The sequence below is a fragment of the Aphelocoma coerulescens genome, chromosome 5 (assembly GCF_041296385.1).
Source record: "Aphelocoma coerulescens isolate FSJ_1873_10779 chromosome 5, UR_Acoe_1.0, whole genome shotgun sequence".
Classification (NCBI taxonomy): Eukaryota; Metazoa; Chordata; class Aves; order Passeriformes; family Corvidae; genus Aphelocoma; species Aphelocoma coerulescens.
Window position 1 is genome coordinate 48,422,969 of NC_091019.1, and position 24,611 is coordinate 48,447,579.

Consider the following 24,611-nt stretch of genomic DNA (forward strand, 5'->3'; position numbering starts at 1 on the left):
ATGCATTTCATTCTCCTGCAGTCTCTCTTGCAATACAGTATAGATATCTTAACATTCTATATACTTTATTGGCAAATAAATTAACATCTTGAACTACTAAACAAATTTAGATCTAGCTATATCCAATTAAAACTATCATTAGCCCACAATGAACACCTTTCCCCTACAAACACTGGCTACTTCTGAAACAACTTGTCAGTTAAAAACATCAGTGTTCCTTCATTATCCCCAGTACAGGTCAGTTTACACTCTAAAACATAAAATTACTTTATTTTTCCCCTCCCTTCTTTTCTTTTTCATTCCTTGGGAGCAACAACCACAAGTAAAATAACAAACAACACTGTGTTCTTAAATCCATGCTTTTGACATTCCAAAGGCACAGTCACAAATGTAATTGCTGACACAGCTGTAGATTACTACAACACTTTTGCTTACCCTCTGCTCAAACTAATGGCAAAACAGCAGTTGACTGCAATGACAAACCTGATATCCCGAACACAGTGGAAAACATTTATCACTGGTGTAAGGCCTTTGGAGACAAGACTTTTAGATATACTCAGTTCAGAAAAAATTCTCCGCTTGCTATTGATAAGTTAAGGAGGTAGTTAACAATATATCAAAATATTGAAGTCCAGCATATTGTTAATCAGTGAAATTCTGGTATATTTCAGCGGCCGAAGACTGATGTCTGAAAAACATGTTAAACATTTAAAACAATACTTTCCTGCATCCCTTTCTGTAAATAAATCCTATCAAAGTGTAATTTTTTGTATATTTTTCATTCCTCTTGTCTAAACATTTGTTTAGTGTTGTCAGGTACTGGTAAACAGCTGCCACATTTGATTTTGGACACAGTTGTGTTACAGTGATGAGTGAAAAGGTTCCTGGATGTATATTTTTCAGTCATGACTATTAACAAAGAGCTTGGGACTGAGTGCCTGCCTGAATGTTGGAAATTCCTCATTTTGTGTTTAATAGGGTTCTTGCTCTGAAATGTAAAATTTGATAGTAATTTTAAAGCAGACCACTACAAAAACAGTGTTCAATTTTAATGTTTTCCATAGTTTTAAGATCCTTCTTACAGGAGTTACTTCTCCCCAAGAACAGCTGTTTTTAAGTTATCTATTATCTTTCAGTCTCAAAGGTCAGCTTCAGACCTAGGAGACATCTGGTAGCTACCCCATTGTTATGGAGAGAAATGGCACTCTCTTGTGCAATGCTTGTGCTTCACAATAGTGTCACATATTTGCCTTGTTCACATTTAGACAAATGCCGTTCTTATAACTTATGGAGTAGCCCTGCATAGCAGACCTAATAGTGCACACAGGAAAAAAAAAATACCTGGACAACTACATGTGAAAATGTGTACTGTCTGCAAGTAAATAAAGCATATTTATCACAGCTGCACTAATACTCCAACATAAAACTATTGGATATTTAACTATTCAGCCCTTATTTTATTCTAGATTACTTTGTTATTGGGAGTCTTGCAAAGAAACAGAATACTAAAGGAGAGGTTTAAGTTAAAATATATCTTAAGTAGCTTGTAAAAGTAGATTGGTGACCTGTCCTAAAAGGCCCTAAGCTATATCATATCCGTTTGTTTGGTTTTTTTAAATGTGCGAACTCTTTATAACCACCTTTATACTTCACTGCGAGTACGATACTGTATATTTATATAGGGGATTATTAATAACACAACTGAAATGTAATCAAATGCAGGATTCAATAATAACATAGAAGTGAAAATATCATATGAATATAAAATTCCCTTTCAATCTTGTTCAACCTAATTGAGGGCTTCCCCCTGCTCTCTCTTTTTTTACTTTGCTTTAAATAATATACTTTTTCAGTTACCACCGTGGCAGGGAAAGTGAAGAAGGAGAGGGACAGAAGAGCAGGTTTATTTTGGTAATATTCTTGTTCATGTGGAAGAAGATTGCATTACATGCAGCTTGATCCCCAGATAAGACTTCTCAAAGAAACAGAATCAGAGGCCAATTATGAGCCTTCAGCCTTCAATCTAACATGAAGGATTGTGACAGTTTATTTAGGATGAGAGCTTTTTAGTAAGTGAGCTGTGTTAGGGGAGTGATGCCCAATTAACTAATTGATCTGATAGAAAGCTGAAGCCTCTCATAAAAGAAAAAGGAAAAGCAATCACTTTGGAAAATCTTGCCATTTCCTCTTGTGATCATTCTAATTATCTTCTGATAAAAATGATAAGTGAAGGGGGAAGTAGAAAGAAAGGATGAGAGAAATTAAGAAGCATGTGATCAGTTGGAATGTGTCAAATATTTTAACCCAAGGTGTAACTCCTTTTTATTTCATCTAAGTGCAATGAAGTGTAATGGAACAGCAATTACATTTGAATTCCTTTACAAGAGCTGCAGCCTTGATGACAGATTTTTATAAACAATTATTTAAAACTACTTTATAGAAGCTTATTTTATCATTCATTGTATTTATCCCCAAGCTAACTATTAAGGAAAAAAATCTAGAATTGTTAGGTGGCTTAATTATTCATTTTAATTGTTTGAGTGTTTGAAAATGTCCATTACAAAAGTGTTGATTAAGTTCCACATGAATTATGAATTCTTTCAGAACTCTGGCCAAAGCAAAGTGTACACATCCACATCAGTATCATCAACTTAGAAATATGACCAGTGATTGTTAGACAGCCACAGAAATGAAAATAAAAAACCAAAAATTTGTTCAGAAAGGAAAATAACAGAAAACAATTAATTGAGAAGTCTTACCTGGGAGGAAGCACGATGATTAAGGTGCTGAATGCTGAGTGCTTTGGCTGCTGAAGTGTATAAGTGTTAGTGGTCCTAACCAATCAATGGAAACACAAGATTATGCTTGCAAGACTCTGGTGGTTACATTTCACACCAATAGTGTCACTGTTCATAGTGTAATGTGATGACCTTGATGATGAAATACTGAAGTTCCTTCCTAGGACTTGTGCTTGAGTTTGAGACCTGAGAAAGAAGGGTAGATTAGTGTGAAGAAAACACATGCAGGTCAGTTAGGTTGTCATGCTTAGTGTATTCACTTCAATGTACCTTCATAAACTTTAATGTATTGTAAAAAAATAATTTTTCCCCCTTTTAAAGCTCACCAGTGATTTCAAGTGCTGCCAAAAAAAACCCAAAATGGACATAAAGTCCTAGCTTTTGTGTTGTATCATTTCAGAGTTCAGCCACATTCTGTGTTTTACTTCAAGTAAAATGTGAATCACATTAAGCAAATGTGGTCAGCAAGATGTAATCTAAACACCAGTAGGCAGCTTACAGCATTAACCTGGAAGATTTTTCTCTGCACCTTCAATTCAGAAATTCCTTGCAGTAAAAGACTGAGCCACAAGTATGAAAAATTACTTTCCCTTATATTGAGGTTTACTTTTCATGTATGTGGAAGCTTTGCTTTGGCAGAACCCCTATAGCTGCAACATTTTCTTTCAGTTTTTGTTCTCCAGCGAAAAACTGAAATTATTTCTGTCAGCTTATCAAGGAACACTTGTTTTCCTTTATAATTTTCTTTAATGCATCTGGAAGACTATTTTATACTGCTGTATTTTCAAAGCTTATCTTATTGTATAAATGTTTAAGAATGTATTTATGAACATCCTGAGAATGGTGGTAATTAACACAAACCATATTCTCTTCCTCCTTTTCTCACTCTGTAAAACACTTTCCTCTGAAGAGAGCCGCTGCACAATATTTTATGTCATTACTATGGGATAAGTTGCTACTCACTGATAGCAAATGATCAGATTTGCTTCTCAAAGTGTGTTGTGTATAAAGTACGCTAGTATACGTTTGCTTTTTGAATTAGAGATGTACAGAAAATCACGCTATGAAAAGCCAGTGACCATAAAGGAGTCCTGCAACTTTATTGGAATAAAGGGAGAGAGTCCACCAGGGTGCACATCCACGGCGTTTTCTCTCTCTCGGTTTTGGGGGTATGCAGCCTCCTTTTATCCTAAACTCCCGGCCGCGTGTTGCCCTCTTCCTTTCCCCATTGGCTGAGGTACTAGGAAGGTACAGCCTTCCCGAACAGCCTACCACATATCGCCCCTTGAACCTGTCATTTGACCCCAAAGTTCAGAAACTCAAACTTGTGCAGACCCACTCGTCTGTTTCAGGGGCCAATCTGTCTGGACTTTGTAGCAAACCTGCTGCTTGAAATTAGTAGAGACATTAAGGCGCATTTCAAAGATGTTAACACCCAGACCTTCCCCCATAGAATTGTTTGTAAAGACTTTTGCACACATCTTCTCTATCAGAGATGAAAGAGATACTGAACTTCAATAACAATAATTTGCTTTGGTCTGGAGTTGAAGAAGCTTGCAGTATAATGACTTACTGCATTTGACTCACCTTACACCACATTCAAATGGTCTCTGTTTATATTCTAGCCTCTTGGTCTTATCCTTCCACTCAGCTTTGGAAAGCCAAGATGCATGCTTAACAGCTAATTAGGGGCCTGAAATAAGAGAAGGGGTTTGGATCAAGAAGGTGATTAGGAAGAACTGAAAGACACATTATCCTTTTCTCTCCTGTGCCTTCCCCACCCTCCCCGCCCCCACTGCATTCTTGGAATAGAAGAAGAATGAGCATTTTTTGTGATTTTTCCAGTATCATCAACTCCATCACCACAATGACTCCATAATCTTCTTTCATCCTTAGTCCATTTGTTTACTTCTAGATAAATTTGAAAACAAGCAGCATTTTATTCAGTTTTATTAATTATATGTGAGAATTGACAAAAGTTTTTCACAGATCCTTACTATCTGTAAATTCATAAATCCTGTAAGACTGTACTAACATGTCATAACTGTCTTAATTTTTCATGAATTAGTTGATATCACTATTGCAAATGTAAATCAGAAAATGAGAGCACAAGGAGTTTTAGTTAAGATCACTTGCGCATATGCTTTGTAGCAAAATGTAATTTTTAGAGCTATAAAAATACCCTCTCAGCTGTTCCCTTCAAACTAGATGTCTGCAATTTCTATCTAATTTTTGCAGAGATATGCTGAAGATTCCCTAAACTTTTGAGTCATGGGTGTGAATACAGATAGTTTCTAAATGCTGTTTTTTGTAGCTACAGCCACAGTGCCCCTGATGACCAGTCTGTCCTAACTGCAGCTAGAAATATGTATTTTTCAGAATTTGAATGAGAAATGTCCTAGGTTTACTTTAATCCTTTAGCTTAGAACTCTTTTATAGGCTTCAGTTTTCATTATTGCAAAGTTTTTCTAGAATGGAATTACATAAATTTAAAAGTCTTATCAGAGGGATTAAATTATTAATAAAAAGAAGAAAAAAGTCAACTGAAACACTATGCTTCTTTTGCCCACTCCAATCAGTGTTAAAATTGTTAATCTGTGTGAAGGGAAAGACTATGTAACTTTGTGAACAAGAAAGAATTACAAACATCTTACTTAGGAACAAGAAGGAATAGAAAAAGTCTTATTCACGACCAAGTATAAGATCTTGTTTCCAGAAAGTTGAGTGTTTTCAAAGTGCAAATTTAACTACAAAATTTGCACATCCTGTGAGTGTGTGGGAAACCTGTACTGATTCTATAAGGCACAGACAGCAGCAGACGGGTCTATCCAGGCCAGTTTTTCTGCCTTGGAAAATAGTAGAAGTATATACATCTATTTTTTTGTTCAATGAGAGATATTAGACAAAAGAGCTAACAAGATAACTGATGTGGAACATTCAATGCCACATTAAATGCTAAGCACAAGCATTTAAATCCTTCTATGTTTTAAAAAATTTTTAATTATTACACGGTGACTAATGTTTTTGCTGATTAATTTCCTCAAAATGTCTTGTAAATTCCTGTTGTTAATATCTAGAACTGATGCAGCCCTAACTTAAATGTCAGATATGAATCTGCAGCTCTGAAATAAGACACTGTCTTATGAAAGAATGTACACTAGAGAAACAAACAATTTTAGATATGAGACTTATGAATTAAAATATTTAATTGTTGGCAATGATAAATAAAACTACATTTTTTTGTATGATCTGAAATTTTCCATTGAAGATGGATCATGGAAAAGAACACAAATCTCCGGCACCCTAATTCTTGTACTTTCTAATGAATTTCATGCTTAACTTCACACTTCAAATGTTAATTCAAAAAACCTATGTGGGTGTTACTTAGCACTATATTTATACACATGAAAATAAAGCTAATACAATACACTTTGCACTGCATGTAAATCCTTCTTCATAGACTGTCAGTTCATACTTAATGATGCATTCAGTAGGTTGGCTCTTTCCTCTGAATTTGCAAAGGAATAGATTTGGAAAATTTCTATATTCCTTTCAGGAATATAAATTGTTCAAAGTATAAACATACACAAATGTGTATTTTGAGTGTAAAACAAAACATGGATAAAGCAAGGAACAATATTAAGCAAGTGATTCCACAAGGTATAACAGTCTTTCATTCAGGAGTTTAAAACTGAACCTAGAGGAAAGAATAGAGACCCAGTATTTCAGATGGAAAAGGGAAAAGTGGTAAAGTGCTTTGCTTCTAAAAGATAATTGGTTATTTTGAATTCCAGGTTCAATTGTATATCTTTATCATTTATGTTCACTTTCAAATGCTGTTGCTAATAAAACAATTGTCTCACTCTATAGTTCAGCTACATTGAAATATTGGAAAGATCAGAGTAAGTTTTACATTTTTTCATACAATGGAAAATTATTATTTGTGAGTAAGGATGTTTAATTATATTTGGATAATATATGATGCTGTAGTCTGACAGTCTGTTTACTTAGTCACAAATTCTAGTGATGAAAATTTTACTACTTTTACTTTATATATTTATAGCTATAATTATATATATTTATATATATATTTACTTTATATATATATTTATATATATATATTATATATATTTGGGAATAAAAAGAAGTTGTCAAAGCTGGTACTCTTTGAGGCAGTTAGCTTGTATACTATGCTCAAAAAAAACAGTACAGGCCAATATATCTGGTTGCCAATTTCCCGTTCTTGAAGATGATTTCAAGACTGAGGTAACAGTCAAGTGTTAAACCCTTGCTAGTTTTTTTTTTTCATTTTTAAGTGGCAAATGAAGCCTAACTGAAAATTTTATTGTTTTCATGTCCGCTTCCTCCATGCATTAGCTCAGGAAGTGATAAAGCTGGAGCGATTACCTATGGCCTTTTCAGTGACCAACGCCAAGTGACTTCCTGAGTAGTTGTAGACAATGGATCAGGAAATAAGCCTCGTGACCAGGAAACTTTAATTATTTTTACAGTTTTTTCTTAAAGCTAAGAGGCCTAAAACAATGGATGCAATAAAGCACTGTTCAGTTCATGATTGCCATAATGCCTATTAGTAATGATGGACAAACAGATAAATGTCTGAAGTATCCATTTTAACTCCAAGTCTCTTGTCTGATATTGGTACTTCTGGTCTCAATTATTTTTCATCATTCCCACTGCAAAAAATCTTCAATATTTTGTTCAAAGTACACCAATATGTTTGAAAGCCACACAAAATTCACCACACAGTTGTCATGTGCAGAGTAATAAACATAAACTTCTATATGCCTCACAACATCAATTTTCATAACCAAATAGAAATTTTCAAACAAAACTTTTTGTTGTTGTTGCTGTCATTCTTGAAGTTGAACAACTAGTTTCTCCTTCACTTCAGCTTGAAAAATTTGAATAACATCACCACCAAAATTTAATAAAATTTTCTTCAATGGGGTTTGATGACAGTGGGGCTGGAATATCAGCCCATATCTCTTAAACTTCAACTGATATTTTAGCTACGTCTGTTCATAACAGAAGTGAGGAAAACAGACCTGGGAGAAAGTTTTTAAAACATTCTAAGTATTGTGATATACATATCACAATTTAGTAGCTAGGATTTAGTTTTTTATAATTTTAAAGAAGGAGAAAAAACTTTATAAATACATAAGATCTAACCTTTCATTAAAGCTAATAAAAATAATTTTCTGAGTAGAATGGCAAGAGGAATTCAGTGGAACTCTTCTGTGAAAATGTAAGCTATAGGAAGAACTAGTAAAATTTCAAGTCTGACTCCCACATGACTTAAAGAATAAATTTTAACTGGGAGCAGACAGCAAAGGAACCATGCAGTAAAATGAATGAACAGAAAGCAACTCTATTTCCCCTATGTGAAATAAAAGGATGAATAATGGGAAACTGTCAAGCTCCCTTGCCTCAGTTTCCCTAGGAAATGTTTTAATGACATAGAATGAGCTTAATCTCATTGTTTGAAAAACACTTTGAAGTATTTCTGTTGGTTGATTCTGTAGAAGTGCAAGTTGGTGTATCTTTTAGACAGATGTGTTCTCTGCACAACCACATGGGTAATTATTTTTTTGAACAGACTTGACTGAGTGTTTGTGTAATGTTGTGCTCAATATAAATCAGTGTTGCTGCTGCCTGACTCCCTGGTCTCTGTTGGAGTTTTTGAAAATATGATGGAGAGGGAAATGGCAGAAGAGAGAATGCATAAACACCCTGGCTATTCTTCTAAATCCCCCTCCCTGCCAAACAAAAAGAAAAATATGATACCATCAGCACAGAAGTTGTAGTTTTCCTAGTGTTAGGCCTTTGTACATCAAAAAGGAAGAAAAAATGCCATTTTCTTCACAGTGAACTCAGTCATCAGATCAAGATGTGTTTCCTTTGTTTTTTACTTTCAGTAAACAGATGTCTACCTTGACAACTGTTTCTTTGAACTGCTACTTTGGAAACTTACCTAACACATGGGATTTCTGTAAAATTAAATAAATTCAATTTTCCCAGAGAAAATATATCTTTATATGTATTATAGATATGCACACAATATTATTTTTGTTGAAACCATAATGTATATAGTTGCATATATTACAGCTTGAAGACAAATAGCCATGTAAAGAATGAAATTTAGGTCATTAAAATTTAACAAATATCTCATGCACTGAATTTACAATCCTTCCTGTATATTTGTGTTAAATATTAATAATTTTTGTTTGCTAAAAGCCTTGCAGGCTTGAGAATTTATCAACAGAGAGAGGATGGACATGTCTAAAATGTTTTCAGTCTGAAATAAAGAGTAAAGAAAACTGAAAGCTCAGGAAAGGACTAAGTGTTTCAAAAGGTATAGTTCCAGTTGTTGACGCCACAAAGAAATGATGGAGACATTTGAAACAGCAGTATATGTCTAGAATTTTTCATGGATAGCATGATAATTAAATATGCTCTCAGTGAAAGAAAGGACAAGGGAGGGCTCAAGAGAATTGTGATAAAAACTGTGAGGACTAAGATACGATAAGGACTTTATAGCAGTAGGACTATACAGCAGTAGAAGAGACAGTTTCATTTCACTTTCCCTGTAGTGCACAAGTTTAGATTAAAATGAATATGAAATCATGGCATTTCCTACCTGTGTAGTAACCAGAAATATAATAAATAATACCATAAACAGTAGAATCATTGAAGTCTGGTGTTTTGTATTTGGATTGTATTGGTGCCTGGTATAGCACAAGAAACAATGCTTAATCTGCACTTCCAACAACATTCCAGGTGATGTTTCCCAGTTTAAGTTCTGTACAATTTCATTAAAATTGAGCTATATCACAAAGCAACTATTTTTTTTCAGTTTGACAATAATTTCCTAGAAACAAGTATGTGAAGCACGCCTGTCTCTGTCAAAGTAGTCCATTTGGCCAATAGACTTAAACTCTGTCATATAGAGGTGACAGTTGACAGGCAGATACAGAGAAAGAGAAGGGAACAAACTATGATCTCATTTCCTTCAGAGAACAGACCAGAAATGACAAAAACGTTTATAAACACTATCTCAACTTGCCTGAACCTAAAGAAAGGTTCAGATCAAAATCTAAGCATAGCTCGTGGCTGGATTGTATTTATTTTGAATTACTCTACTCATTTTCAATATTGTTTTGAAACGAAAATTACTATGAGAAACCTCATGCAGTAATTCCCATGGTTAAGCTTGCCAGGGGTTAAAATTTCCACAATCTTGACCAAAACATTTAAATGTTCAGTACTGCTGTCAGCACAATACATCAATTAAAGGTCCAAGCAGTGTCAGTTGCATTTGTTTATTTCATATATTATATTTATCTTTTCCTGGATTTCAAGTGCCTTCTGATCAGCTTTCTTATCCTTTGAAAACATCTGTACATAATTGTTTCAAATGAACAGAAACTTACTGCAATATCTATTCAGCTGTCAGACAATCAAGGTCATACAAGGTGCAAAAATGCTTATCTATATGAGAACAGGCTGAAATCACCCCTTACATAACCCCAGTGACTCCAATTACAACTTTGTTTTCAGTGGGGAAAATACTTGGAACTTGTAGTGGATTTTTCAAAGTCATCTTTTCCAAGACCCTTGGCTATTGTGCAGACAGGAATGCAAGATTTAGAAGAGACCACAGGAGAGCTGTGATTCCTTAGTTTGGAGGTTTATGCATTTTCCAGGGGGTTTGGTACTTCCTTATAGTCCAACGACTGAATCCATTTGTATCCATCAGCTATACTGTAAATTGTATAATCAGTTCTGGGGTCACAAATCAGAACAAGAAACTCAACCCTTCCCTTACCTCCCCTTCTCTCCCTACTCCCCCAAAGGCATAGAAAATAATTCAGAGTTCTGCTAAAACCTACAGGATATACCATGTCATGTATAGCATAAACATTGCAATATTTGATAGCTTGTAACTTATTCACAGCATTTAGCTCACAAATGGATTTTAGCGTCTAAAGTCATTTGCTGTGTTCTAAAATTGTACTCAAAGCAACTATTTCTGTTTTCTCTCCATTTTATGAATATAAACAGAATTATAAGCCAATAGAGATCAATATGCATGCTAGGCAAAAGATAAATACATATTATGGGACACGTATTCTGAGGTGCCTTTGCAGTTCTAAATCCTCATCTCAGACCATTGTAGGAGTATCCTATATCTCCTCCCAGGGTACATTGAGAATTTTCTTCTAGAGCAATACAGATACACAGGACAACTTGCATCCAATTTAATACGTACTCAGAACCTGGACAGGTTCTGAACTTGAAACCTGGAACTGCGTTTGTCACATTAACTTTAAAAACCTTGGTTTAGATTCATTTGACTTACTAAAGCAAATGGAAAACTCCTCTATAACCAGTGGCAGAAAATTAGAAATTAAACTGTTTGGAATCAAGACCCAGGAGCAGAAAGGGAAAAGGCATGTAAAGCTATGGAGATTACTTCAGATCAGATTAGGTTATATCTTGAAGGCATTTGAAATGAAAACATCAGCTAAAGTTTTGAATATATTTTTCAATCCTAGGTAATATGGAAATTTGAAGTTTACTTGTCACATGTGGGACATCTTTCTGCAATAAAAAGGAAGTTTTATCACTAAATTTATTTCAATTTATCTAGTTAGACTATGTGCTCACATCTGTAGCCGTTTCAGCATGCATAAGTGCATGTGGACAAACTGTACAGAGAAACATAGCAAAAACAGAAGAAGTAAAAAATTAAGAAAGCTCTCCACATAATGTGATAGAACTTAAATTGTGAATTTTTAAGCCACACAAATGAAGAGGACAAATTATTAATAATAATTTTTTTCCCCTTATGCTTTTCTGGTGACCTATCATTAACAATCTTGATTAACCTATTTATAGAACAGGAATAGAAAAGTTCAGACATGATTAGAAGGTAATAGACTTGTTCCTGCCAGAAAAGTAATTAAAAAAATCTCAAACCGAAACAGTGACAAAATCTAACCACAAGATACGAATATCCGTGAATAATAGCATGAAATCTTACTTCTGTTTAGATCTTCCAAGTGACTTGCATGGCCTTAAGCCACTGAAAAATAAAATACCTCTTACACACTAAAAGATAACCCAACTTTTTTTTTCAGGTTTCTTGAAGTGTGAGAGTTTAGAAACTCATACATGGATTAAAAAAAGTTGTCTTGGAACAACTTAGAAGAGGCTTTTTCTGTCCTGGGAATCTTTCCAAATCTCTTTACCCTTGTAAATTCAGACTCCTATTATCCAATTTTTCACACAAAATGCTTGTTCTCGGACATGGAACCAATTTTTTATATGACTTCTTGGTCATTTACATAGTTTTGCAATTGCAGATCTAATCCAGTCCTCAGAACTATTCCTATTGAGCTTATTTTTTAACTACGCACTTATTTGCCAACTTCCATACTTTACTGCCTCACTTATATACACTGTTCATGCAGCTTCTTACTCTCACTCAACACTATTAACATAAGGGCCTAATTCTCTGCAAGCTGCATCATTCTGGATTTTGTTTACTTGCCACTTTTGAAAAAAATGGAATCAAAACCAGCAGCAAAATAAAAAAGGAGATTCAGCCACAGATAGAATAAATTGTGTTAGGTCTGCCTTACTTCCCTTCTGAATTATACAGGGCCTTGCATTCATCTAGCCAATTTTCAAGCCATTCATTACTTCTGTTTTTCTTTTCTGAATTAAGCATCCCTTTCGTAGTTGGTATTTTAATAAGTAACATTGAGGTAGTTATAGAAGATAATACAATCACATCTCAGTCTTCTTTTAGATAAGATAAATGAAATCCTTAAGTCTCTCACTCCCAAGCAATTTTTACAGCTCTCAGAGTGTAGTTGCTTCCTACACTTTAGTCAGTCTTTAGATTTAGTCCTAAATAAGTCAAAATATCTGTGACAATTACCCATAAAAATCAGAATTGTCATGAAACTCCACAATTAAGCTTCAGCCACTCAGAACAGCCACTTCATAACAGAAGAATCACCTTGTTCGAGTCATAATTTTTGTGGAAGCTCCAAATGACATGACAAGTTGAGAAAATGTGTATTCCTAACCTATGCCTTGCATATACTTGTTTTGTCTGCATGAGATCAAAGTAAAACACACTGTGAAGTTTATCTCCCTCTTCTAGGCAGTTTTCTCACCACAGCTTCTTTACTTTACACACTTTTACTCAGAACATCTTCAGATACTCAATCTCATTTAAGGCCCTCTGCTCTTCCAAAGGAAGAAACATCTCTAAGTCCAGCATGCATTTAATCCCTTTGGGGGATTCAACCCCTTGGCTTGAATTCATACAGAATTTAAAGACTCATTAGAGCTGCCAGAAATAGATTTAGATATATTGAGAAAAGGGATAAAGGGAGAAGTTATAAAAAGAAGTGTTGTTCTTGGTTTTTATACATTCAGTATTAATGATAATCCAGTACAGTAAAATATGTGACTATGATCTGTTTCTTAGGTTACTGTACTTTGCATGAGAATTTAGTGATCCAATTGGAAAAAGTCACAGGATAAAAAAACTTGCAAAAACTTCAAACTTGCCTGAATCATTCTGTGGGATTTATTATTATTTTACAATAAAAGTCTTAGCTCTGCATGACTTTCTAATGTAGGATAGCAGTGCAATGAAAGGGGAAAACAGCTATCAGAATCTGGCAGCAGTGGCAGCAATACCGCTATCTCTTCCATTGTCATAAGACAAGTTCCATCATTTAAAGGGGCTCAAAACCTAACTTTGGTCTATTTTAAATACACCTGCTCTTCCCTTACTGCATAGAGAGCTGGTAGTAGATAATTGTGTGTAGAAATCATGGGCAGAAATGGGAGTTTCTTTCATTTCAGATCTGAGAAGAATTACTAAGAAAGTTATTTTGCTGAAGAGAGAACTGTGTGGGTGTTTGCACATTGATCAGAAAAGAAAAGATGTGATAAAAGTCATGGGAATTTATGTGAAAGCTTGTGCAGGGGAAATGTTATTCCACATTCTAAAATGAAGCTGTGAGGTAGTTAAAGCTCTTACTACATTTACCAAAGATTAAAAAGAGAAAATTACGGTTGAACTGAATGCAAGAGAAATAAATCACAGCTTCACATGTTTCCATTGTATTCTCGTTTTCACCCTTTTGTACTTTTTGCATATAAGCAGAGTTTCCTCTTGTCATGGTTGTGCACTTATTCACACTCAAAATAAATTAAAAAATAGTGTGTAAAGAAACCATTTATAAACAATTCTGCTGTATGCAGCCATTAAATAGGCATGTGTGTGTTTTCCCTGAAAGACTTTTTTTTCCCAGAGTAACCTAAGAAAACAAGCAGTATCTTAAATTAGTTAGGGAAACATATGGTGTGCCCTCCTATGGAGGCTATATTTTGGCTGTAGCTTTCTGATCTAGGTTTTGGCATGAGATATTTGCCCAAGGACATACAAAGTCTTCACATGAAATATAGCTTGTAATATGTTATCAATAATGATTTAAAGCTGTGGATGATTAGATGCTAGGTTTATCAGGGTAGGGTTTTTTTAATTTGCAGAAATATTTTTCTTATGTAAAACTCAAAGTAGAATAACATCTGTGTTGGGGGAAGGATACATTTTTCTGAATCAGTGTTGGTGGGAGATGAAGTACATAGGTGAGGTAAGTGGAAGTAGAGAGAACCCAAGGCGTTCTAAAAAATATTCACACTTCATGTATTATACTCTTTAATGTGAGCATGTTTACTTGTCTTTTCATACAGCTGTATGTTGGTTGCAATGGCTTTCTCTAGAAAAACTGCTGCAATTGGGGAAGTATAGGTGCAGGCACTTAAGTAGAGATGTTCATTAATGCTTCATTTCTTGTGAAAAAAACAATACTGTATTTCCAGTTTACAATATTATATTGTCCAGCCATTTCTTTCTTTAAAGGAAATCCCAATGCCTGTACATCTTTTCTGCTATGCTATAAATATCATAAGTGAGTTATTTTTTATTTTTATTTTTTTCTAGTTGACATAGTGGTGATCATTCAAAGGTTAGACTCAATGATCTTAGACGTCTTTTCCAACCTGGATGATTCTTTGATTCTGTCATATGCAGCATGCTGCACCCATTCTTTATTAAGGTGCATGAGGCAGCAAACATAATTTTCTGCTCAATTTCCAATTAGCCAGAGTGAGAACATAACTCCTGCTGATTGCTACAGAAAGTAGCTACAAACTGGAACACATGCCAGGGTCAGTATTGCTTGCTTCTATGCTGATTTGTCAATGCCTCATGGTGTAGGTTAATTAAAAAACCCCACATTTTCAGTATACTTATCAGAAAAGGGTATGGCTAAATATGCACATTCCACAATGGGGTTCAGCATTTTGTACACTAACATTAATCTTAACAAAATCTTTAGAGTGGAATTAATGCAGATGCTAAAATGTTTCTACTAGGTGCTCCTTGATTTATTGTGCAACAACTTTGCATCATGGTAGAGACTGTACCTGTAGCCAGACAATTCTTTCATCAGTGCTTTTAAAGCAGCCATGGCAAAAGCATTTGAGAAACAGGAGAAAGAGGAAGCAAGAGCTCTAGATTTCACTTGGAAGTACTAACCTGACAGTTTCATGACTTCCTTGACATGAGAAGGAGCAAAACTTGCCTTTACTAGAAAGACACAGAACAGTCTCAACAGCTAGTAGCAGTCAAATATTCTGAGCTAAAAGTTAGCTTTAACTATGAGAAGAGGTGATAACATCTGCTTACATGAACATTAGGATGCTCCTGTTTAATGCTTCAGTGCTACCTTAGTTTGTCAGTGCTTATGCATCATGCCCATTAACCCCTATCAGAACAGGCAAAAAAAATTGCCAGCTGACTGAATTAAATGGGAAGTTTATATCTTCTACTGCTTGGATGGTATATAAGCATATAATTATGCTCACATACACACCTACACATATATATATTACATTTTTTCTGCTAACATTTGTTTGCCATTTTTCTTTACCTAAATTTGTGTGAAGTTTACTATCGTTTACCTTGAGATAACAGTCTGTTGAGACATCTCATACACTGAAATTGCTATTTGGCTTGTATACTTTGTAGTTCTGTAATGCAATAATGCATCCCTTAAATCTTCTCAGCATTCCACCTTGGGGCTTAATCCACTTGAATTTCATGCAGAGCACTAATTGACGCTGTCTGTTTTCATGATCCTGGTCAAATGTTTTACAATAATTACAGCAGACAACATAAACTTGCTGTATAAGCATAATCTGTGTTGGTGTCACAAAGATTGGCTGTTGTGTTTTAGCATCTTCTAAGACAATAGTGACAGATTTTTGTTCAGTAACTTTTTCACTTGCAGCTGACCATCCTCCAGTGGTGTTAAAACACTTTGTCCCTGCTTGATTTTTTTTTCTTTGGTGTACCGTAACTAATGATGTTTTTACAGTCATTTAGCCTATGCAAGTGAAAATGCATGTCTGAAAGTTGTGACTGCTGCTATGTGGATAATTTCTGCACATAATTGATATGTTTAATGTACACCCATGGCAGTCAGATCAGAGTTGCTTAGCAACAGGCACTGAACAAGATTCTTTCACATGGTAGTTTCATAAACAATAGCTTTAAGTATTGTGGTTTAAGTAGAGTGAGTTTAAAGCTCGAAAAGGGCAGTTTGAAGTAATTTAACTAGGTTTTGCCAGAAGGAGTAGGCACCTTCTTCCACTACCTCAAAATGAATGCCAAAGCATTTTCTTCAGGTTTAAGAGCAGAAGTCCAACGGTGATGATGAGTTCTTCAGTAACTTTGTGAGACTTTTCGCATCAGATGAAAAGGACTGTGAAACAGATCCATGTTTAGCTTGAAAATCTACTGAACTAAGTTTCATAACTGGGTTCTCCTGCTATGAGTTCTTTTAGTACTTTGACTTTAAAGTTAGTAGCAAAAGTATTTCAAAGCTTCTCAAAAATGAGAATTCTACAAGTGTTTGTACAGTTCTACTTTATTAGGCACTTCATTAATAATTCATTAGCCAGCTAATTGTCCTGAGATTAATCAGAATAAATATTAAAGAGCATTTCAATAGGAAAGTCTGCTCTACATCTGAGGTGAATGGATTAGTCTTATAAAAATATCCTGGTGTACAATTGTCTTTTCTGTTCATAATGAAGTTAAGCATATGCTTAATTTAAGAGATCCTGTTGTCAGTCAGTTTATTTTGACTTTACTACTACTAATAGAATGTACATTCTATAGATAAATTTGCTTATTTTCATGTAAGTTGTCCATTGAACTAATGAAGTTCTGCAGTACTATGGTGCTGCAGTTCTTATAAGGTATGTCAGGCCTATCTTGTAATGTGCTTGGACTGAAGTTGTAGCATAATACATGCATATTTACTTAGATTACTATTTCAAATTACTGGTGAAAATAAGTGCTCTCTCTGGCCTTGGGCAGGTACAGTGCTGGCAGCCTGTCTCTGTCCCCTCAAACGTGCTATTGTGGAGCACATGCAGCGGAAACAGCAGTTAGATCCTGAACTAGCTCTAAAGTAATGAAACATTTCAGCAGCTGTTTTCCTGCTAATTTCATGCAATGTTTAACTCTTCCTTAGCAGGAATTTAAAAGTCTGAAGAGGCTGGAACACAACTAACCAGATTTTACTAGACAAACTCATGCCAATGCAATGCTTTATTTCCCATCAAGACTTTGTATCAAGTAAACTCTAGGAGAAAAAATTGCATAATGGTCAAGTAAAATTGCATAATGATCTAAGTTTCCAGACTAGAGCAACTGCCTTAAAAGAAGAGTTTCTCCTCTCAGACATTTAGTCCAGAAGCATTACTACAAAGGATGAAATAGCTTCCTCTTCATAGTTAAGCTACAGTCAAATGCAGAATATCTCCTCATCATGGCATAATGCATTAGAAAATGTTTCTGGGTGCTGATACTTTTACAGAAATCACTGATAGATACATACTATGGAGCACTATACAAAGAGTTTATCTAATTAGCATAGCAGTTAGATAAAAGAGAAAAATAAACAAGAAGTTTTAGTGTAACTGGAAGGCATACAGAACAGGTAGGTACAGATGAAAAGCAGCTATACTTTCCTCTCAGTCTGCTTCCTTCAGTCTCCCATTCTTCCCTCAACACACATCACTCCTAGGCTGATATATCTTCCATTAACGTCAGTAGCATTTTACAGAAGAATAAGTATTATTGGCTTAACACATGAATCTGCTCCAATATGCACATATTCATGGATAAAGAATGTTCAGCTCCAGTTAGATAATTAAACTTGGGGAAAGATACCACATGTGAGGTAGTGCACAGACTTATTCAAGTCTACAGATGAGATAAGAGGTAAGGGCCTAGGAGCACCCGACCAGAATGATTTAGGCACTAAGCTATATTGATATGGGTTGAAATGAAGGAGTAAAATTGGCTTGTAGAGGCATGAAATTTGTCATAGAAGACAAAGATTCAGACCCTTCTTATCAATATCAAATATATGACATGCACACTCATCATAATACTTGCATACGACTCTACAAGTAATTTTTTTGTCACTCCACAGCTTCTCCACTCTGTAGTCACACATTTCTTTTTCTTTCAAATCAGGCTTTTATCTGTCCCTAATACTTGCATTGTCCAATTGTCCTGTGTTAACTTCAACACTATGACTGGTTTCTTTTTCTTCACTGCCTCATATTCCCCTTTCCTAAGGAAACAATTCCACTTGAGAGAAAAAAACAGGCTTAGGTTAATTCATCTCCTTCATAGTATTAATGGATCAAAGAAGTGAATGTCCTGGATTGCAACACTCACTGAGACTCTACAAGAAAGGAGCAGAATGGGGTTGTAGATAGTGTTACTGCTTCTTTCCTAGTTTTTAGATCTTCACAACAGCTAGCCTTATTAAGAGTTGAGTTGGGGTTTGGGGAGGGTGGGAGGGGGAAGAGTTTATGCTGGGGTCTTTTCTTTGTTTGTTTTTGTTTTTTTAACAGAAATCTTGGACCAACCATACACTAGAGATCTACATCTTTTTGAACTGCACAAGGGAAGCCAAATAGTTTTCTATGTGGATTTTACCTAAGAACTGGGATTTTAAAAGTTGTAACTGTTTTCCATATCTTATGTTTACAGTGTTACAGATACTGTTTGAAGGTGATACATGGGAAGATTACCCTTATTTACCCTAGGTCCTTGCCATAGATGATTTACAAACTAAAACCAAGCATACTCAGTCTCCAGACAAAGTTTGACAAAATGAAAGAGAAGTACAAACAAGATTTAGCCATATCTTGCTAGTTCCCGTAGATGACAAAGTGACCTCTATGACTTTGAAGTGTTAAGTTAGCTAAGGAGCTGTTATCTATACCTTGCTCTAAACGTCAGTATTTTTATTTTATATCCAGTTTCACACCTCATCTTTCTGCCACTGACCCATTAACAAGATAAGTTTGGTCTGGGGTATTGCACTACTGTCAATGCATCTCTATCATTCAAGAAAAAAACAAGAACAACAGACACGCAGTCACATAGTGTATCAACAGATTGGAACTGCTTTTGCTTTCCAAGAATAAACCTGGCCTGCTTTTCATCTGAGGCACTCAACTGCTGATCAGCTTCATGGCTTATGTTTCAGTCAGCAAATGCACCTTAGAGCAAGTTAGTTGCACCTCAGTATTCATTTGGAAAACATAATTCAATAATAAAATTAAGGCAGCCACAGACATGTAATTTTTTGCCTCTTTGCTGGAAAACGATGCAATATGTTTCCTCTTCCTTCAACAGTACAGTTTGTACCTTAAGACAGTTATAAGTTTCCTTACAATCTTCCACAATCTCTCAAAGGGAAAGTAATCCTCCTAAAGCAAAGGAAGTAATGTTTTGGGGTTTTTTTGTTTGTTTTTGTTTTTATTTTTTAATGTAATTCAAAATAGAAATGCTCCCACAAAATAAAATAAAAGAAGTATAACAAACACAACTTAAGGTTACCTCAGTAGAGTTCACTTTAATACAGAAAGCTATCTTTCAAAGTGGAATTAAAGTCTGTGTGGAGAAGAAAAAAGCTTTTTTTTTTTTTTTTTTTTTTTTTGTACAAAGCTTTATTTGAAGTGCCAGAACAAACTTATGCTTGTATATGCAAGGAGTTTGTGAGTGTACCTTATTATTGCAACTTTGCTGCTCTGGAAAGGGCCTATTTTAATTGTAGCATGGCAAAGCATCACAAGCGGAAACGCAGGTTGCTCTTCAAGAGAAGGCAGCCCAGGAATAAATAACATCACAGCAGCAGAGGCAAGAAATACCAGGGCTGCAGTCCCACCATACATGAGCAAGATTAGCAGAACAGGTCCAGTGACAACAGAAATGTGCAGTCAGTCTGTGAGCACCAGAAACAGCCACACTCACCAGGCAGCAAAGCAAAACAGAGCACAGCTACAACACAGCTCAGGCAAGGGAAAAACCCTGAACTTAATTATAGCTTTTGGGTCGATAGACAAATTATATATGGGTGAGAACCCAAGATGGGGCTAGGCAGGGCAGTTAAGGCCTGCTCATATACGAAAGATATTGACAAGTACATGAATGAGAGATGCAAGCAGTTAGGAGAAATATTTAAAGGACAGTTGTATAGCTGACCCTGCTCCACCCTTTTTGAGTGGAAGAATGTAAAGGAAAACAGATATATGTTTATGTAGCTATAATCTATCAGATAAACAGGCAACCCTCATATATGGTTACTATGCAGGGATTTGTGTGGTTTTTAGTAAACAGAGTTCACAATGCCATATACTTCACAGAATTTTACAGATCATCAGCAGTACAAGCTTAGTAAGTTACACCTGTGTTTAGAAATATACGTTATAAATTGAATTATTGCCCAAATGCAGGTATGTTTAAATCCAATTTCTTAAATGTCAAAATTGTATGACTCATATGTCCACAGAGAATATATTTGCCAAATATTGATCTACCAATATTGCTTACATACATGTAGTCATTCCATAAAACACTTGTCTACTACAGAAGCAAATACCCAAAGCCCAAACAAATCAATACACTTTATACAATAAGAATAAAATGTGTATGTACATACATACAACTCAGTAAAGTTATTGTACAAGACTCCTTTTTACTGTTTTTTTGTTTTGTTTTTTTTTTTTTTTTTTTTAATCATGTGCAGCAATCTAATATTTGCAGGATTTACACTAATTATTTTGGGGGTTTTATTGATGCAGTTTGCAAATCCTTGTTAATTTAGTAGGACATCCATCATGCTTAGCAATTTCCAGCTCAAGTCTGGCTGATGTCACCATGCAGTGGCCAAAATATCTATTCATGAGAACCTGGTAGTGGACCTATGCAGGAGTCTTAGATTCACTGTGTTGCTCTAACTCATTAAGCTTTGGTGACTTTAACAATCTACTCCTGTTTTCTTATTGGTAGCACTTTCATCCTCCAAAAAGTACTTCTGCAATACTGTAGGATGTTTAGGCCAGAAGGTGCTTGATACATAAGGAAATGGTACCCTGACATCAGGGTGTAGCTACTGGGTCAAGTTATTAGTGAGTTTAATTATTTCATAAAATCAGAGTACACACCCCCACTCTAAGAAAACAAAGCAACCCAAACTACACAACCAATATAACCTGTGACCTCTAACTGTCAATTCATTTGACTAGCTTTGGAAAAGCCAAGGATCAAACATGTGATGCAAAACAAATACATGACAAGCAAATAAAATAATTCTTCCACATGAAGAACAGTGATTATTGCCTGATACTGCATATAGGATATTTTCCTGCTCAACCACGATGGCATTGCTGAGTTTGTATACTTGTCAGTTCAAAATTCTCACTCAGGTAAATTCATTGATCATAACTTATGAAGAACCTCTGTGATATGAAACCTAGATTTTTTCCCCCATTCTAGCATACATGTGCATTTTTTAGAGAAAAAAATTCTGCAAAGATTAGTCCCAAGCTTGGAAATTATATTGCAGTTCAATTTTATGTTTTATTCACTTCTGTGTATAGTTTACTGCTATGATCTTTCTTTCATCAATGCTAACTTGAGAGCAGTAAGGCTAATTTTGCTGCTCTTGTAACAAGTCCTTGTAATTCCTCCTCACAAGATCGGCTCAGGTTTGACAGGTGGATTTGGTACTCCCTGGTGGTTGTCAGACTAATAAATACTTCAGATTTCAGACACTACCTTCCCTTTGGTCTGTTTACAGAACTAGTCAACCATAAAAAGTGACATTAACCTTTATTTTAATTTCCCCTTGATGATACTGTATGGGGCTTTCAGGAAATTACTGACAAGACCTGGAGTTAGTATAACACTGCTCTGAGCTGATGTGGTATTGGCAACAGGATGACAGATGTGGTCAGTCACTAGCAACAGGAAGCAAAGTTGAATGGAATTACTTCTAGTGCAAATTTCACTATGCATATCTAATAAATGAAATTTTATGTTTCATTATAACATGCTTGACTGTCAATAGTTTACATCTAGTTAGGGTGATTTCATCACTAGACAGCTATCCTTGAAGTAGCTCTGGAGAGGCAGGCATAGCACCAAAATTGTTATCCAGAAATGTTAGTTCACTCCTTGAACATTATAGTTATTTTAGCATAAATCTATATTGGACTATGTGTCTGAAAGCTGAAAGGCCTGAAATCCTTTACTTAAGTCAGCCCTCACTTTACCCTGACAGTTGATAAATATATATTTCAGACCTTTACTGTTTTTCAGTAGGCAGATGTGTGACAACAGAAACAACTGAATTTAAAAAATAAAAAACAACTTGCGATAAACACTGAGACTGCAGGGCTGTGTAGAGGGAACGTTACAAGACAAGGGTCTGTCACCTGACATGACTCTGCACTTCACAATTCTACCTTACTAACTCCCTTCCACTTTATTTGGAATGCTGTATTTTCTGTAGTTGTCAAAGATTTGGAGCCCCAGACCCGACGTTTGCAAAATGCAAGCAAAACCCCATAGTTTATATTGCGATTTCTTTTAAAAATTATACAGAAATGCTAAAAGCATGGTAGAATATGGTTTGAGGGTTTGAATATGTCATAATCAAATATTAAGTCAAATTATTTACAAAAATATCAATATATGATATTGAAAGAAAGGTTTTTGTAAAATGTGAACAAATGCAACAAATAGTTATGATGACAGTTGTAAAAATTACGGCTGAAATTTATGGATTTAGAAACTATTAATGTTGGAGTTAGAAATAGGTACTCTCAAAGGTTTTCTTTGAAATCCTTGTCGCTGTCACAAGATAAAACATATAAATAAAAAAGAATAAGACCACAAAAAATAATAGTAACAGCATTTAAGCCTCAATATACCAGTGCTTTATTCTGAGCTTCATGCTTTAGCTCATTTTCTTCCTTTCTCCTTCCATCCAGTTCTTTTTCTGCTTTGCCTACAGACATACAGCAACCCAAGCCATGGACCCCCGAGTTTGCTCTAGCTGCCACTAAGGAACTTGCCTTAAATCTTGTTCAAATGCTGCTTAAGGCTTGTCTTCTGCCTGCATTTGTGATGATTACTTCTGTTCCACCTACATCATTTCTGAATAAAGAACAGGCCTGCAAAATTCACAGCACCTCTGTGAAAATTCCTATAATGATTTCTGAATATGAAAGTCTATTTTCCTGTAAAATAGAGGTAAATTCACATTGATAGATTAAAAAAATCCCTCAGCAACCATCAAATTACTAAAAAGAAAGCAACAGAAGGGAACCTAGGAAAATAATACCTCCAAATAATACTCTCATTAAATTATAATTATTTTAAAATTTCAAGTAATAAAACAATAGAATAAAACATTTTTATATTTGACATTGTGGTCCATTTATGTTTCTTATCATCCAGAGAAAAAGAAATGAAGGGTTCTGTGTTTCTTTAAGCCATAGCTACTCAACTAGCCTTTGAAAGATTAAGGACACTGACAAATGAAGTTCCCAGTTCTGCCTGGATGTACAGTCTTACACAGATTTAATAGGCTTTCAATAAGCATTTCCAAAAATGCCTAAATCCTATCATATCCCATTGCTCTTAACCTTTTAATGAAATCTTTCTAACTTTCCAGAACTCCGCTCCCCAGAAAAAATGAAGTTGTCTAGGAAAATAGAAAATTAACATATCCACGTATGCTTTATACTGAGTGAGAAAAGGATCAAGTTCCTTAGCTTTTCAATTAATCTCTTACTCCCTTTCCTCTCCTCAAAACAGAGTAAACTAGTTTGAAAGTTGTGTTGTGGTACTCCTCTGTAGAATATGATTTGAGACATGAGTTCCTCACAAAAGCTTTATGAGTCTTAATCAGGTATTAGTACATCAGCATAATAAAATTTACTCTTCCCAGAGCTCTCTGAATAGCACTTTCTGGTTTTTTTCTGGCAAATCATAAGTCACTCCTTCAGAAAATCATATAACGACCAACCATATTAAGTGTATACTATACCAACAACACCTACCAAATGGAGAATTCAGTTGATCATGCCTGTTATAACACAGTAGCTGTTGTTAACACCATTCTTAAAAGGGTGGCTGTGGGAGAAGCTGAGCACTGATATGTTTACAGTTCTGCACAGCTCTTAACTGCATGGGCTGGTTTAGGCAATCTGCACACTGATTGCAGAAATACTGGCAGGTGGTTTGCCTGATTAGGCTGAGAGGTGTCATAGCCTTCATAAAAGGCTGCCAGACACCAGAAACAGAAATATCTTGAGAGC

General features: G+C 35.2%; 2 long non-coding RNA genes across 3 annotated transcripts in view; one reads left to right on the forward strand and one right to left on the reverse strand.

Moving 5' to 3' along the window:
- LOC138111748 (uncharacterized) overlaps positions 1-24,611 on the forward strand; it is a 137,062-nt gene that overhangs the window by 4,615 nt on the left and 107,836 nt on the right. The gene's annotated exons all lie outside the window — the stretch shown is intronic.
- Positions 106-24,439, reverse strand: LOC138110842 (uncharacterized). Its single transcript, XR_011151103.1, has 4 exons — positions 24,354-24,439; positions 4,386-4,491; positions 2,760-2,984; positions 106-688 (listed from the first exon to the last, which is right to left on the reverse strand). It is a non-coding gene; the product is annotated as an uncharacterized lncRNA (long non-coding RNA).